At 33.8% G+C, this 8,454-nt stretch overlaps 1 pseudogene; it reads right to left on the bottom strand.

The window, feature by feature from the left end:
• LOC109841654 lies at window positions 2,421–2,980 on the bottom strand (annotated as a pseudogene).

Genomic DNA, 8,454 nt, shown 5'->3' with positions numbered 1-8,454 from the left:
TTTTAATTTTATTTTATTACCCTAATTAGTTTGAGCTCCTTTTTAATTTTATTTTATTACCCTAATTAGTTTGAGCTCCTTTTTAATTTTATTTTATTACCCTAATTAGTTTGAGCTCCTTTTTAATTTTATTTTATTACCCTAATTAGTTTGAGCTCCTTTTTAATTTTATTTTATTACCCTAATTAGTTTGAGCTCCTTTTTAATTTTATTTTATTACCCTAATTAGTTTGAGCTCCTTTTTAATTTTATTTTATTACCCTAATTAGTTTGAGCTCCTTTTTAATTTTATTTTATTACCCTAATTAGTTTGAGCTCCTTTTTAATTTTATTTTATTACCCTAATTAGTTTGAGCTCCTTTTTAATTTTATTTTATTACCCTAATTAGTTTGAGCTCCTTTTTAATTTTATTTTATTACCCTAATTAGTTTGAGCTCCTTTTTAATTTTATTTTATTACCCTAATTAGTTTGAGCTCCTTTTTAATTTTATTTTATTACCCTAATTAGTTTGAGCTCCTTTTTAATTTTATTTTATTACCCTAATTAGTTTGAGCTCCTTTTTAATTTTATTTTATTACCCTAATTAGTTTGAGCTCCTTTTTAATTTTATTTTATTACCCTAATTAGTTTGAGCTCCTTTTTAATTTTATTTTATTACCCTAATTAGTTTGAGCTCCTTTTTAATTTTATTTTATTACCCTAATTAGTTTGAGCTCCTTTTTAATTTTATTTTATTACCCTAATTAGTTTGAGCTCCTTTTTAATTTTATTTTATTACCCTAATTAGTTTGAGCTCCTTTTTAATTTTATTTTATTACCCTAATTAGTTTGAGCTCCTTTTTAATTTTATTTTATTACCCTAATTAGTTTGAGCTCCTTTTTAATTTTATTTTATTACCCTAATTAGTTTGAGCTCCTTTTTAATTTTATTTTATTACCCTAATTAGTTTGAGCTCCTTTTTAATTTTATTTTATTACCCTAATTAGGGGGAAATTGCTTCTAGTCCACAATTTCCTAATAACTGTTTCACCCCCTCCCAAAACTTTTTCAACACTTCAAAATCCCCAAAAATAAACTCATTATTTTCTGAGTCCCAAAAACACAAAACCCAAGTGTTTTAAACATGTAAAGACCATACTATCATTTCTCTCTCTTTTCTTACATGATGATGTTACCGTGATGATTTCAAATTTGTTTTTTTTGTTTTTTTTGGGGGGGGGGGGTTTTTAGCAATGAAACTTTCCCGGCGTTCGTTCATGAGGCGAAGAAAACTCTGATCATCAAGACGGTGATGACGAGTTGCGTCGCCAACCTCCTTAAGTTTACATATTTTTGTAATTTTTTTAAAATCGATGACTTGAGATTAAATTAGAGTATGTAAATTTATATATTCTAGTTATTTCACTGTAATAAGTTTATTATTAAGCTTATGAGTTGGTGGTGAATGAATGTTACGTGTTGTTTTTTGAATGTTACGTGTTGTTTTTTGAATGTTACGAGTTGGTTGTGAAGGTTACACGTTGGTTGTGAAGGCTACGGGTTCGTTGTGAATGATACGAGTTGGTTGTGAAGCTTACGTGTTGGTTGTGAAGGATATGCGCTGGTTGTGAAGGTTACGGGTTAGTTGTTAATATTACACGTTGGTTGTGAATGTTATGAGTTGGTTGTTAAGGATAAGCGTTGGTTGTGAATGTTACGCGTTGGTTGTAAAGTTAACATTCACAATCAACTCCTTACTAAGGATATTGTTGTAATTTTTTTTAATCGATGACTTGAGATTAAATTAGAGTATGTAAATTTATATATTCTTGTTATTTCACTGTAATAAGTTTATTGTTAAGCCCATGAGTTGGTAGTGAAGGAAGGCTACGTGTTGGTTTTGAAGGTTACGAGTTGGTTGTGAAGGATACACGTTAGTTGTGAAGGTGTTACGGGTTGGTTGTGAAGAATACGCGTTAGTTGTGAATGTTACGCGTTGGTTGTGAAGGTTATGGGTTGGTTGTTAAGGTTACACGTTGGTTGTGAATGCTACGGGTTGGTTGTTAAGGTTACGAGTTTATTGTTAATGTTACGAATTGGTTGTTAAGGATAAGCGTTGGTTGTGAATGTTACACGTTAATTGTGAAGTTAACATTCACAACCAACTCGTAACATTAACAATCAACCGTAACCTTAACAATCAAACATTAACCTTCACAACTAACCCGTAACATTCACACCAACGCGTAACCTTTACAACAAACGCGTAACCTTAACAATAAACCCGTAACTTTTACAACCAACATGTAACCTTCACAACAAACACGTAACATTAACAATAAACCCGTAACACATTCACAACCAATGCATATCCTTCACAACCAACTTTAAAATCGTGAAGCTCAATTCTGAGCAGAAAATACTGAAATTTGACCATAAATTATAGGTTAACCTTTTTGCATTCCAAACATTAAATTGTCAAAATAAACTTGGACGGTTCAGCGTCTCTCGGAAACAGAGGCAGAAGCTTGGTCGGTTCAGCGTCTCTCAGTGTCGCCTGCCTCGGCGACGGGTGCAAATAATACCCTTTCTCAGCGATGGCTCGATCCTCCGGCGAGACCGAGATCCCCAAATTCAAACTCACCGGTGATCTATTGAAAGGATCAAGGCTTAAAGGAGTGACAAGACTCAGCATAAGTTTGGGGAAATCGAGGACGCTCGGAGACAGAATCTCCACCTGCCGGCGAGCACTAAAGGCGGCGGCGGAGGGGACCAAGGGGTTGATCATCTTGAGGTTCTTCATGCTGCTCCGTCGCTCGTAGAGCTTGAAAGCTGGCTTCTTGTTTGATTTCGAGACTGGAGGGATGAGGTTTTTTGGGGGAGCAGGGACAAAACTGGAACTTTGGGTCTTGGCAGTGGTCTCTGCGGATCCGGTGAGCATTTGGACGGCTTGTTTGAAGGATTAGGTGTCGGCTTGGATGAAGGTGTTGGGTACAGATTAGAGTTAGGGTTAGGGTTTGATTTGGGAGTTAGAGGACGAAGGGATGTTGATGGCTGAGCTCCATTGTTGGAGCTCGTGCTGCTTGTAGAGCTGTTGTTGTGCGAGGTCGAAGGAGACGGGGGCTTCTGATCCCTGCAAGATTCCCTAGCTGAAATCTCCATTGATTTGATGAGAGAGAAAACCAAGAGAGAGAGAAATTGAGAGAAGGAGAGAGAGAGAGAGAGAGAGAGAGAGAGAGAGAGAGAGAGAGAGAGAGAGAGAGAGAGAGAGAGAGAGAGAGAGAGAGAGAGAGAGAGAGAGAGAGAGAGAGAGAGAAATGATATTATGGTCTTCACATGTTTAAAACTCTTAGGTTTTGTGTTTTAGGGGCTCAGAGAATAATGAGTTTACTTTTGAGGGTTTTGGGAGCGTGGAAAAAGTCTTGGGAGTGGATGAAACACTTGCAAGGAAATTGGAGGCGGGAAGCAATTTTCCCTTTGATAAAAGGTAGTAATTCGCAGTTAACACCTCCTCGTTTGTACTATTTTTTACTTATATACCTCCCTTGTTCTTTTGCCAACATTTGCACTTTAATACATTTTTTTGGTAAATGACAATTTTTAGTTGCCCTATTGCTTTATTACCTTTACACTTAAATACCCTAGCCCGTAAAAAGTGACACTTTAATATCCTAGGGTATAAGAAAAAATGGCATGTTAGTCCCTTTGGTTAATCGCATGTGGGAATATTCATAGAAATATTCTCATGTGATTAGCGCATGTGATTTTTAAAATTGTATTGAAGTGTAAATATGGTGCTTTTCCGAACTTGGGGCATTTAAGTGTAAATATGGTGAAACAAAAGGTATTGAAGTACCATTTAGCCCTTTTAAGGGAAACTTGAGATAACACTCACAAGTCAATTTAGAACTTTTAGCCATTATTAATTGAATTTACTGTTAAACACACTCTAATTGTATATTAAACCATTCCAATTATATATTTAAACTAGAGTTATGATGCGTTTAACCAAAATTATAGGAGAATGTTCTATATTTACATAATAGGGGATATTAATAAAAATTTTAAATTTAGAAACTTTTCGATATCTAAGTGCTACCGAAAACAAGAAAAGGTACAAAAGTGCAAAGGAGGGGGAAATGGTATTTATTTATTAGAAATGCTAGGGGCACATATGCAACCACATACTCAACCACATATCCTCTTTCTCTATAGTGTATTGGGACCCACATCAAATTTTATTTTTAAAATTTGATGTGGGTCCCAATACACTATAGAGAGAGAGGTATGTGGTGACACTAGGGGCACACCCCCAACCACACCTCCAACCACACCCCCTCTCTCATTTGCTACAGTGCACCGGGTCCATATGAGATTTTAAATTTTAAAATCTCATGTGGGGCCCGGTGCACTGTAGCAAATGAGAGAGGGGGTGTGGTTGGAGGTGTGGTTAGGGGTGTGTCCCTATCATTTTCCATGTGGTTGAGTATGTGGTTGCATATGTGCCCCTAGCACCACTCTTTATTTATATACGACAGCTATCAGACTCACATAACAGAATGATACGGTTCATTCTACACTGCACATAATTCACCCCCCAAATAAAATTTAAATAAATCTTTCCTAAAGCCAACGTCCGTTGCTTCACTATATATGTGAATAATGTTTGGAAGATGAGGATGACTCTTGTACGGGACAGGTTTTTAGAGCTCGATTTTGTGTTTGGTTAAATTTCTATAAATTATAAGAAAATGAAAACACCCAAAATATACATTTCCTTATATTTCTTAAAAAAATTATAAGAAAAGTTTTGAAAAGTCAAAAAGTATAAATTTTAGGGAAAAATATTTTAAGACCCCAAAATAAAAATTCTGTTGTGACTAGCCCCCCTGTATTATTTTTTCGGTGTCAAAGCCCCCAATACATAAAGTACATGTGTTTCAGCCCCTGTTTACCTTTCCAAAGCACCACAGTGAGAAAAATTTTTACAAATTCCAAAATTACCATTAATTCATTACCACAAAACTGCCAGTCCCCCCTCTCTCTTTTCCCTCTCTTCTCAGGCTCAAACCTCAGCGAAATTGGGCGGAGACGGTGACGAGAAGAAGCCGCCACCATCGGTGAACGTGTGAGGAGGAAGCTCCTCTTCTTGCCACTGTCGATGAACATCTTGCGAGAAGAGGTGGGCTTGGATGCGAGGGCATAGGCTTTGATCAGGGCAGGGACGGCTAAACAAGGGCCCCCAATGCTCCCTCAAACTGTCAAACATGAAAAAACTCAGCCATGGCCGCTGAAAATTCCACCATCAACAAGAAATCAAGCTCCTCTTCAGGTTTCAAAGACGCCACCTTTTTCTTTTCATCAATCATTCAGTCATGCACCCTAACTGTTTTCCAAATTGCTCGGGTAAAGGAGCAAGACTGTCCCTCATCCTTGCTCTTGTAATTGGGCTTGGGACTTGGCCATTCTATAAGCCCCCCAAGTTCTTATATCCTGCTGCCTCCACTCTTGATTAGCTTGCTGACTTCTTGCACATTTAGGAAGTTGAAGGAGAGTTTCTTTAATGGAAACACTAAGAAATTTGTCGGTGTTTTGTATAGCCTTGGTGTTGAAAATGGACAAAACACCCATTAATATGAGTTCTTGGAAAAAAACCTTATATTAATAAGAAGCTAATAAAAAAAGTTTGTTATTTGAGTATATATCTTTATGTTTGGTTTATTTATATTTTAGTTGTTTGGCATTGGTAGTGTCCGTAAATTTTACCTTGGATCAATGGGTATGGCTTTTTCTTTGATTGGTTTATTTCTGGTGATGCAGTAACTAACTATTCTGTTAGCCCATACTAATGAGATTTTTTACCTCTAACTATTCTGGTGATGTAGTATCTAACTTTTTCTTTGAGATTTTTTACCTTTAACTAATGAAAATCTTCATGTAAGTAATCTTGAATTTATTATTATTTTTGCTCAAGTAGCTGTGATTTATGATTCATGATTTAACTTGATTTTGATTTTATTTTTGTGAATAATTTCAGAATGATGGTTGTAGATTTCGGGAGTGGTTTGACAACCCCGTGTATAGTGTGGAAACTCAATTATTTCCACTTATGAGAGAAGAACAATAATTTAAGTTGAAGAAACAAGAACATGAAGTTTGTTATTGCTTGGATGAGGTTGTGAAAATGAGGAGAAGAAATGAATTTGATGGGTGAGCTTACAGAAGAAAAGATGAAGTAGATGTTAAATTTTATAATAGGACTGATTGTACTCTTTATTCTTGTGTAGTTTCTCAAGAATTGCTTGTAACGTGTTATGTTTTATTATTCAGTTGGTTATACTCTGTGTACTCTTTATACTTGTGTAGTTTCTTCAGAATTGCTTGTAACGTATCATGTTTCATTATTCAGTTAATTATACTATGTGTTCTTGTGGTTTGGTTGTACTTAGATCAAAAATTAATGAAATATATTCTGTTTATTTAGTGATTAATTTTGGTTATTGCGATTATTTGTGAAATGTACTTTGGCTGTCATGTGAATATGTACAAGTTCATTCAAATAGAACTTGATCTGCATAATAAACTGAAGATTATATATAAATTATGCGTATCAAAACATGAATATTATGGTACATAATATGTACATAATCATATGGTTATTGTGTACATAATATATACCGATTATGTACATAATCCTAAATTTGACTTTATTCGGCAAGCTTGACCTTTATTGTTCTTATTGTATTTCTGGTATTTTTGCCACCATATATTTTTGTTTTGTTTTGATACAACATATATTTAAAAGGTTCAAATGAAAAGCTATATGTTTACTTGAATGTTAACAGGAAAAGCTAATACTTAACATGTACATTTGACAAATTAACATATTCAGTTGCATGTTATCATGTTATAAAAAAGATGACATGTAACAGTAAAAATTAACATATTATGCTGAAAGTTAACATATTCAGGTGATAGTTAACATGCAGAGATGAAACATAACATGTTCGTAAGAAAGTTAACATATACAGATGATAGTTAATATGTTCACGTCAACGTTAGCATATAAACCTGAACGTTAACATATACACATGAAAGTTAACATATACATATGAGAGTTAACATGCTCACGTAAAAGTTAACATGTTCAGCTGAGAGTTATCGTCTTTAAATGAAAGTTAACATGTTCATGTTAAAGTCAACATGTTAGAATGAAAGTCAAAATGTTTATGTGAGTTATGGTTGTCTTTTGTTTATGTGAGTTATGTGAATTTTCATAGACTTACACAAGGGGTTAATTTTAATATAATTTTCTACCATGAACTTTTATATTAAACTATCAACTGTTGTCTTTTGTTTATGTGAGTTAAGTGTTTTTCAATATCTCCATAGGTTAAAAAAATGAGAGTAGTTGTATTAAACTTTCTTCATAAATTATGTTAACTTTCATCATTTATGTTAACTCTCCTTATAACATATTAACTTTCAGCTGAACATGTTAACTTTCATCATAATATATTAATATATAAATCTAAGAGGCACCCGAAATAGTGGTTGTATGGAGATTCATATGCAAGCTGTTGTTAATATATAGAGTTCTATTTTTTACAAAATCAGAAAGTTCTAACTGGAATGTTAACATATAAAAAATAAAAAAGTTCTAAGATTGTAAGTCTAATCATATCGTGTATTCAACCAATATCAACTATAAGAATGTAAGAATTTTAATATGGTAAACGTTAACATATTATGATGAAAGTTAACAAGTTCAGCTGAAAGTTAACATGTTACAAAAAAAGTTAACATATTATGATGAAAGTTAACATGTAATAGTGAAGGTTAACATATTATGATGAAAGTTTACATGTTCAGTTGAAAGTTAACATGTTACGAACAAAGTTAACATATTATTATGAAAGTTAACATGCAATAGTGAAGGTTAACATATTATGATGAAAGTTAACATGTTCAGCTAAAAGTTAACATGTTACGAAGAAAGTTAACATATTATTATGAAAGTTAACATGTTACGAACAAAGTTAACATATTATGAAGAAAGTTAAACATATACAAATCGTTCAAGCCCACAATCATGGGTCATTATTCTATTTAGTTTCGAGTACAACCACATAAAATAGCTAACAGTTCAAGCCCACAATTATGGGTCATTATCCTACTTAGTTTCGAGCACAACCACATAAAATAGCTAACATATCATAAATTCTCACAAGTTCAGACATGTTTTCTTATACAAATATCTTACAAAAACCACTCCAATCTCCATGCAAATCTATGCAATTTAGTATACATGCATTCTTTAGAAAGAAGCTGAGCTTGATCTTCACAGCTGATACTTTGGTTCTAGTGACAGTGCAGAATGTAATATCGTGTCTAACTCCTGGAAAAAAAACAAATAAAAAAACTGAGTTACTTGGGCATTTCATCAAACACATATAATCCCCATCTCCTCCT

This window comes from Asparagus officinalis, chromosome 1 (assembly GCF_001876935.1).
Source record: "Asparagus officinalis chromosome 1, Aspof.V1, whole genome shotgun sequence".
In the NCBI taxonomy this organism is placed as follows: Eukaryota; Viridiplantae; Streptophyta; class Magnoliopsida; order Asparagales; family Asparagaceae; genus Asparagus; species Asparagus officinalis.
This window is presented reverse-complemented; position numbering and strand designations above follow the sequence as displayed.